We start from the raw sequence: 10,331 nt of genomic DNA, 5'->3' as shown, positions 1-10,331 counted from the left end.
AGGGTCGAAAACCGGGAGACAGTCCGTGGACAAAGCGAGGATCGGGAAATCGGAGCAGGCAAGGTCGGGGAACCGGACAGGCAGGCAATCAAGCAAACGAGGCAAGGAGGCAGGCAAAAACGAGGTCAGGGTACAAGCAGGGTCGAGAAACGGAAAACAGGCAGACAGAAGCATAAAGCAAACGCGGGGACGAAACAGGCGAAAAACACTGTGACGAACTAGCAACCGGACAGGGAAAAGCAGGGAACATATAGGGCAAGGCTGACGAGGGGATGGAAAGCAGGTGTGCAGGCAATCAGGCGGGCGGAGACCGGGCGGGGAGCGGGGCAGGAAAAACACAAGGAAAACAAAAGCACGACAGCTAAGGAGGCGGAGCACTGACAGCCTGTGCCTTGTTTGTGTGGAGCCGTTTGCGAACAGCCGTCCAAGAGAGACTTCGGTCCAATGCGTGAAATGCAAACAGTGGGTTCATGAAGAGTACACCCCTGGCAAGGCAATTTATGTGTGCCAGAACTGCAATTCTGATGACGAGTCTGACTAGTGAGGTTTGAGACCTGGTCTGAGATTTGTTTGAATGTATGACATGTTTTAATGATTTTCCAGTTGTTGTAGTTGGGACTGAGTTAACAACAGCATTGTCGAGTTATCTGGTTTTGAAATCACAGCAAATTTCTGCATTGTCTTCAACATAGGGCTGACATTACATCTACAACACCCCCCCTCCCAAACGCCAAAAGGTATGGCGGACCCCCCGATTGCCACCAGGTATTTTGCACACTGCAGAAAAGTTATAATTGTGCTTTGAAACATTCTATGGGTAGCAGTTTATGACAAACAGAAAACTCCCTAAAAATATTCTTTTAGACTTCAGCAAGATGAAACCATATCTATTGCTGACCAGGCACAGCCTGCATACTCCTTAGACCCACACAGAGCAGGAACCACTCAAGGTTGTTTGAGTTGATAATCTGCTCTGCTCAGGAAAGATATATCATCCTTGATATTTCAGCAGAGAACACAGAGTGCCTTATGAAGAATAACACATTGGTGTATGACTTGTATACATACACGTAGAGACAAAGAGTACAGAATGATCAGGCAGAAGACACTTAGCTCTCACAGATTGCACATGTCTCACCCTGTGCTTCTAGTTGAATTGTCGTGTGAGGTCTCATAATACATAACTATATGATGTCATGTCTTCTGAGTGAGTAAAAAAGGTTGCCAGTGTTTCTACTAGATGGTGTTCATCTCCCTTTCTACCTCTACATGATGTCAGAGTGAAACTTACCATTAAATTCTCATTCATAGTAACTGGAGAATGAGGCAAAACATTTTATAGCCAATTTGGCATGTTATTGATAAGAAATGGACTGGGCTGAAGAGCAACAGGAAGATCTGCCTATGTGTTGGCCTCAATAATTTCAAGTGGGTCCATCAAGATTGCCACATCTTATGTGCAGTGGACCAGAAGCTCTAAGTGTTCACTGATGCCGAAGTATTCACAGAGCTGGGCACCAGATTTGGCATCTAGCAAATTCCATTCACTCCTGAGTCAGACCCATTGACCACACTCATCACCTCTTTCAGAAGGTATAGCTTTTTGGCTACCTTTTTGCACTGCATCAGCCCCAGAACATTTTCAAAGATGCATGTCACAGATGTGAGAGACATTTGAAGGTGCTCTCTGTCACATAGATGACACTTTTGTGTTCGGATACAATAAAAAATATAGCTGCAAGCAGCAATGAAGGGGCCAAGCACCACAGGGCCACCAGGTAGACACTTATCCAGAACAACCCCTGACCAAGACACCAATCCATCACAGGCTGAACAGACACATTGACACCCACTCTTACACTCACACCTATGGGCAATATAGCATGTCCAATTGACATTACCTGAATGTGTTTGGAATGTGGTAGAAAAGCAGAATACCCAGAGGAAAGCCACATGAACACAAGGACAAGGTACAAACTGAACGCAGAAGCACCCCGAACTTGAAACCTCCATATTGTTAGGCAGTAGTGCTACCCATTTGCACCACCGTACTGCCCCCCACCACATATATGTCAAACTTAAACATTAGCAGTGCCATAAAATGCAGTGTGCCTTCTTGGGACATCGCAATATGAAGTGCCAACTCTGTTGGAGGTGTGCAATTTTTGGATATTTGAAAAAAATATAATAAAATGTCCCTGATTAGAAAAGGACCTGTTTTTAGTAACAGACTTTTTGAAGATCAAATCTTACTTTTTAAAGAAATCATTTCATTTGATATCAATTTAATGAAACACACTGAATAAAACAAGGTATGGTGATATATTTTCTACATCTTTTAGATGAAATTGCCACATTTAAATAAAAATAGAATGTAATCACATTTTCAAATACGTTATTTAAATAAAAATAAACTAGTCTACTGGGATTTCTAAATACCACTGAACAATCTCAGATAAATGACGCCATTTGCTGTTGTTAATGTATAATGACATTTATAAGTCTAGTCCTCCCAAGTAAGACAACCCCACATATCAGATGTAATTTCTGAAGTAGAAAAAAAAACCTGCCTTACATTCAGGCCAATATGGAAAGACCAAGTGTTTCTTCAACACTATTTAGTGTATTAATTGTGGCAGTAGGTCAAAAGGTGCAGGAGATGTGCCTATTTTAAGTGATACAAACTGATTGTATCTTAGCAGCCATGCCATTTGGACATTGAACTATGTGTTCATTTCCCAGTTAGGATGTGGCTGACATGTAATGATGTAATGTTCTACAAAAGATTGGTCGCAATACCTGCTTTTCTTTGTGTGGTCTGTGCCTTGTGATGGAACAAAATGTCATTAAAATCTAAGCACATGGACACATGGATGTTTAAACCTGTTTTTCAGTATAGCACCCCAAAGTGGCCAAATTTCACTAAACTTAGTGTGTGCCACCCAGGCCTCATGGTAAGCATGTGTACCAACTTTTATGCCAATGAAAAAAAGCATTGCAGAGATATGGCCACTCTTCCTTTATGGCGCCTTCACAGGCAAATTTGTGGGTACGCTGTGGCCATATTGTTCAACCTGGCAATTATCCTTTAACAACTGTTAAAGACAATGGTCCAAAGAGGTAATACACAAAATCCCATTGTGCCATAACTCTAGGAGGAGATGGTTAAATGTGTTTTTGACAAAATCAAAGATCAAAGATGGATGAAACACAAAATGACTGATGTGGAGGTTTCAAGTTCCCAGTTAGGATCCTTCACTTGAAGCACAAGAAATTTAGTTGAAAAAGTATTTGGCCACACCTGTTTTTCAGGGTTTGGGCTAGGCCCCTTATCTCCAGTGAAGAGCAATCTTAATGCTTCAGCATACCAAGACATTTTGGACAATGCTATGCTTCCAACTTTGTGGCAACAGTTTGGGGAAGGCCCTTTTCTATTCCAACATGACTGTGCCCCAGTGCACAAAGCAAGGACTATAAAGACATGGTTTGATGAGTTCGGTGTGGAAGAACTTGACTGGCCCACACAGAACCCTGACCTCAACCCCATGGAGCACCTTTGGGATGAACTGGAATGGAGATTGTGAGCCAGGCCTTCTCGTCCAACATCAGTTCCTGACCCCATAAATGCTCTACAGAATGAATGGGCTCAAATTCCCACAAAAACACTCCAAAATCTGTGGAAAATTTGTGGAAAACCTTCCAAGAAGAGTGGAAGCTGTTATAGCTGCAAAAGGGGGACCAACTCCATATTAAAGTGTATATATTTGAATACAATGTCATTACAGTCTCTGTTGGTGTAATGGACAGGCGTCTGAATACGTTTGTCCATATAGTGTGTCTGCTTTTGTGCCAGAGTTATGGGGATTTATATGATTTTTTTAATGGTATAGCGGCCCCAAGTGGCCAAATTTCATGAAACTTGGTGCATACCCAGTGTTGCTAATACCAACAAAGTGTACCACTCCAACAAAGCATTGCTGAGATATGACTCACTTCCTGTTTTGGTGTCTTCTCCAATTTCATTGGACAACAGCGGCCGCATCGTTTGCCCTAGCAAAATTCTTTGAATAACTTTTGGTCAGAACCCTCTGTAGATGATACATACCAAATTTGGTGGTGATAGGATCAACAGTCTAGGACTAGTTCACAAAAGAAGGTTTTTCAAAAAATTCAAAATATTTTTTTTTATTTTTTTTTCAAAAATCCATTACAGTGGATGAGTCTGTTCAATTCATCGTGGCCCAGGAATTCGGGGGAAATAAGGATCACAACTCTAGGAGAAACGGTTCAAAAGTAATAAGCAAAAATGTACTCTGAAATTTGGCCTGTTGGTGGAGCTACAGGGAATGATGGATTGACTCCAAATTTGGTGCCTGTATATCTTGCTCTGTGCTCTATGAGGGTGCCAGATTCCACCAAAATCCACCTAGGGCTTCTATGGCCTGCCATAGAAAACCATTGAAAAAACGATAATAACAAGATGGCTGAAAAACAAAATGGCTGACACAGAGGGTTCATAATTTCCCAGCTAGGGTCCGTTACTGTGATGAAGCACAGGAAATTTGGTTGAAACATCTGCTTTGGTTCCAAAGTGATCGGCATTTGAATTTTTTTCTCTGTTTTTCTGGTATAGTGCCCCCATGTGGCCAAATTTAATGAAACTTGCAATAGTGCAATAATGCAATGCAATAGTGAGGTTTACAGGCAGTTGTTTGAATTTCCGATCTTTTGTGGCTTTGTCACCATTATTCTCAAATGTAAAAGTAGTTTTATTAATGATTTTAAGATGTTTCTACTCAGATGGTGATTTGACCTAGAACTAACAAATAAAAGAAAGTAACAACACTACAACTGACAATGACAATAGGCCTACAATGAAGTCGAGCTAATTTAGTTTACTTGGAGGTAAATAGGGTTTCAAAAGTATTTCTGTATTTGTTTTTCTTTGTATTCTGTACCTGTACTGCAAATAACTCTAAAACAAAATGGGTGACAAGCAAGATAGTGATTGCAGGGACTGACAGTGATGCCCTTCACCAGCCCGTCCAAAATTTGTCACCGAAGTGTTCAGCTTTTCTTCTTTCTATTTGATGTGATAACCGCAAAGAAAAGGAATTTGTCTTATGGATATGCCAAAATTCAGACCAAGGAGCTGTATTCTTCAAATGCCTCGTGTTTATTTTGGCATCTCTTTTTGTTCTGCTTAAATCTTTTGAATGTAGAGAATGCAGATTGTATAGACTCCAAGCAAGACAACTGTCATGTTTTTCTGGCCAACTAGGTAGCTTGCTAGTTTGTTAACTGCTATCCTGTTCAGGAATGATCAGTTGGAGTGGCAACTCCTTAGCCTATTGTGCTGGGGAGAAGTGTACATTATGTGTGTTGAGCTTCATGTCGATGATTTGACACATAATCAAGTCACTGTATTGTTTTTCTTTCCCAAAAACAATTGAGCAACCACATTGTCATCTTCAGAGATTATCAGTCATGACCTTTGGATACAATTTATTTTACTAAGGAGAAGTGAGCATCATGGTTGTTGAGCTCAGCAGATTAACATTACAATAGACTATATGCCAACAATTCATCACATCAAGTGACTAACTGGTTTATGACTGTCAACATTATTCTGCTGGACTGCTCATGGGCTGGCTTGCTAGCTGGTTAGTCAGCTGCTGTTATTAAGATTTTCAACCAGAGCAGACTATTTATGCTATGTAGTGTGCATCATGTGCTTTGTTCAGGGATTACATGTCAATTATTTGAAGCATTATCATTGATTAAGAGGTCTTACATGCTCAACACATCTTTTTGCTTGCTTGGGCAACTGATCTAACATTACTGTGTTAGTCAACCTAGCTACTGCAGTTTATCTGGCTAGTTAGCCTAACCTAGGAGATGTATTAGTTCCTGTAATACATCTATCTTGTTTACAATGACATATTGATAACGTGGGGTGGTTTTTCTGTGACAGCACTAGAGTTGCCGTAACCATGAATTTGTTACAGGTTTGTGGCTGTTCTCCTCATTTTATCTGTATTGTTATTTCTAAAAAAAAAAAACAGCTGACAAACTAGCTGATAAAAGAGCTGATAGCTGATAAAAGAGCAAATGACATAAAGTAATGGTTAGAGTAAACTAGTTGGCGGTTGGCCATGTGCTGGATAATGTAGTAGATGATATAACTACTGAAAATGGTGCCAACCATACCTAACAGGTCATCTCTTTATGTATGATCATTTATTATTGTTTTTTTTTAAAAAAAACACACACATTTCAGATTATAGGATACTGGTTACTGATCACTAAGTCCAGGGTACCTGTGACAGAATATGTGTTGGCCTTGATTTCATATGTGGAAAGCAGATGCAGTTATTGGCAAATGTGACCAAAACATTACAAAATTAGATTTATTGCCAGTTGTAGGTATATAGTGCATACATTGGTATACATTAGACTGACAAGTACTTCATGCACACCAACACACAACAAAATCAAATAAATACAAGCAAGATAGATAAAATTAGATTAAAACAGGGGAAAAGGGAATGCAAGCATTAATGGCATCACATACAGTAAAGAGAAAATTCAATGAAGCTATGAGTAGCACTGAATGGGGGCCAAGCAATAGCTGTTATGTCTCATATGGACACAAAATTTGCTATAGCCCTTTTTGCAGTGTCCCTGAGAACCATGCACAGTTTCACTGAATATGAAGGAAGTGTGTAAGATTTCAAGTGCATTAAATGGACTTGCAATATGATTGCACATTACACAATACAACCATCAGCCAAAGTTGTTATGAAGGAAGTTCATAAAGCACACTATAAATATGATGTAGACACCAAATTTGTGGAATTCTGTCCATCTGTTAATGAGAAGATGATTTTGAATTGCTTGCGAGAAGTGTAAAAATGTGAAAAAGGGGAATAAAAGGGTAAAATTCCATTGGTTGTTTCTTGGTTTCTTCAATGAATTGCTTTAAAATTTGACACAGTGCAGAACATAAGCTTCTGTGTCCACTTTTCAAATTTCACACGGTACGGGTGAGAGACGCAACACAAAAGGAAACAACCAATCACCGCTGGCTTGGTTGGTGCAGTGATGGAAAAACACCCGGACACAGGAGCACTGTATAAGGATGTGTGCTATATTTGCAGTAGCTATTTAAAATATTGACAGTAACACATATACATGGGGAAAAGGGGAGAGGACGACAGATGGTGCCAAAGAAAACAACTTAACAAAACAGAAACAAACCCTAAATATCTTCACCCAAACATGCAACTGACTGCAACAGAAAAGGGGTGGCAGAGCCAAACAAAACATAACTACACTGACTACTTTAAAACAAAACATACAAAAGTGGCACCCGCCTCTAGACTAACCCTATACAAAGTGAACACTAACACGGGGTTCCCCACCTTACCTGCTCTACTCCCACGACAACAGAATGCAGCTAAACCCGAGATACCATCCAGAATCACAGTCAGAACACGTTGAAAAGTCAAAACACAGTTCAGGCAAGTTTGTAAAAATAAGGTACGGAAATAACGAGGGATCCAAAACAGCGACGACTCACTCCAAGAATCTGGCATCTTTATATCGGGTGCTCCATCTCTGGTTGGCCAGGCCATAATGAGGAGGCGGGACACAGCGCAGCGGAATACCTGCGTCGGGAAAAGTAGTGGGAGAAGAGAGAGGGATGAATAACAAGACGCAGGTGGCCCAGACTCCACATGCACAGTGCGCCGCACGTAACACCCCCATCCATAAGAACAAACTTGCCCCGCAAAGCAAGAAGGGAATCACCAAGCCAGGGTACGAGAAAAAAAAAAAGACTGGTTCAGGTTCGAGACAAGGCGTCTGCCAAAACATTTTTGCAACCCTCCTTGTAGCGTATCTCGAGATTATAATTCTACAGGATCAGTGACCAGCACATAAGGCGCTGGTTCTGGTTCTGCATGTGGGCTAAGAACACAATCAGGTTATGGTCAGTGTACACCACAACTGGGAGGGAACTAGATCCTACATAAACTTCAAAATGCTGCAAAACTAACAAGAGGACCAGACATTCCTTCTCATAGATAGTTAATAATAGTTACACTGATGTTTATCAAATTTCCAGGAGAAATAGCTAATGGGATGATCAATGCCATCAGCATCCTCCTGTAACAACACTGCTCCAGCACCGGTGGAACTGGCATCCACCTCCAGCTTGAAAGGTCTGCTGTAATCAGGAGCAGTGAGAACAGGTGCATGGCATAAAACCAACTTCATGCGTTCAAAAACTCCTGGCACTCAGGCGTCCAGACAAACGCACGTGAAGGGCTTAAAAGACTGGTGAGAGGGGCAACTACCATGGAAAAATTCTGGCAAAAACGCCAATAGTAACCCACCGTGCCCAGGAAACACCGGAGTTGTCATCTTGTGTCGGGCACGGGGAAACAGTGGATGGACTCCACTTTGGCATCCACGGGACGCACCTGACCTTGGCCAACTATCTTACCCAGGTAAGTTACCATGGCCTTGCTGAACTCACACTTAGCCAGGTTAAGGATCAGGGAAGCACAACTCAAGCGACTAAAAAGTAAACAAAGTGTTTCCATGAGCAACGGCCAATCGGCGGAATACACAACAAGGTCATCTAGGTAGGCTTCGCAATTAGGTACCCCCTCCAAAACAATAGACATGAGCCTCTGAAATGTAGCAGGAGCATTTCACATCCCAAATGCCATAACCAAGTACTAGAGGAAATTCTGCAGAATTCTGCAGCCTGGCACATTGGTCCGGGGCATTCCGCAGCACGAGACCATCCCCATCCTCGCCAATAGCCAGCACCAGAACAGCGACTGCAGAGGGAACAGAAGCTTCCACCTCTGGACACGGAGCTTCCGGAACCTGGCTACGCACATGATAGAGCTTCAGCATGTTGAGGTGGCACACGCGAGTCTGCCGCTTTCAGTCAGGCATCCAAATCACAGATTTCGTTTCAGAGAGCTTACGGTCCACCATATAAGGACCAGAGAAACGAGCTTGCAAAGCCGAACCAGGGATCGGTAACAATACCAGAACTCGGTCCCCAGGGCTAAAACAGCGTGGTACCGCTCTCTGGTCATAGCTGGCTTTCATTGCTACCTGCGAAGAAGACAAGGATTTGTTGGCATAAGCACAGGCAGAGTGAAGCCTCTTCCTGAATTCGCTAACATAGTCCAGTATGTTGGACGGGGGCTTTGGGGTATCACCCAAAAATTGTTCTTTGAGAAGCTTAAGAGGACTGTGGTGCCTATCCTCCGGGTTTGGGCCAGAGGGACCAAGGGCCTTCCTCCACACTTTGGTGCCTTCTGGAAATAAATAAGAGTTCTTACAGAGTCTGATGTAATCAAGCTTTTGGTTTATTGCATATGGTGATCAGTCATATACAGCAAACCGGGTTGGTCCGCGGAGCAACAGGTTACAATGCATTCGCAAGCATATCCCCAAGCATTCTGCCCTCCCCTCATCCTGCATCCATCCTTTATGCCTTTTCTCACTCCTCCTATCTCAGACCCCAACTTCCGACTCCTCCCAGGCTCCCCCTTCAAGATCACCCCATTTTCCATTTGATACACCATTATTTAATTTTTAAACTGTTACATTTACCCCGCCTAGAAAATCCCATAAACACCATAGTCATCAATTGTATATTATTCTTAAACATAACACTTCTGAAATTTCCCATTAATTCCACTCCACACCTATATGATTTTTAAACATAATTAAATAATACAGAGTTCATTTTATTTTTAAGCATATATGCCTGGAATATCACCATTATTTGTATTTATTTAAGGGTCAAATAACTCAGTTAGCCAGACAGCGGTGCTGCAGACTGTAAGAAGGCACACAGGTTAGGCCTTAAAACAAAGGGTTAATGTAAGAACTAGGCCCCGTCTGGACACGGCCCAGGAGATGGGCCAGAAGAACTAAACCCTGCAAAGGGGGGCCATTAGCTCAGCACTACTATGATGGGCAACTATGACAAATTGCAGTAAATCCACATACAGTTTGCAAGCATTTGTCAGTAGATGTCAGCTAGGCCAATGCAGGCAATCAGCTGTTATTTTCTAGCTGTATAACTCATAAAAGAAAATATAAAACTAAAATGGGATGCATATGTTAAAAAAGGGCAAAAACAGGCTGACATGCTGTAGGGGCATGTCAAGGGGAGGAGATACAATAAGCGAAGGTGGCATGACTATGAGTCAGAGGAAAAAGATACAATAAGCGTAGACTATGAACCAATAGGAGAAGAGAAGGGAGAGAAGATACAATAAGCGTAGACTATGAAC

Source organism: Megalops cyprinoides, chromosome 9 (genome assembly GCF_013368585.1).
Source record: "Megalops cyprinoides isolate fMegCyp1 chromosome 9, fMegCyp1.pri, whole genome shotgun sequence".
Classification (NCBI taxonomy): Eukaryota; Metazoa; Chordata; class Actinopteri; order Elopiformes; family Megalopidae; genus Megalops; species Megalops cyprinoides.
This window is presented reverse-complemented; position numbering follows the sequence as displayed.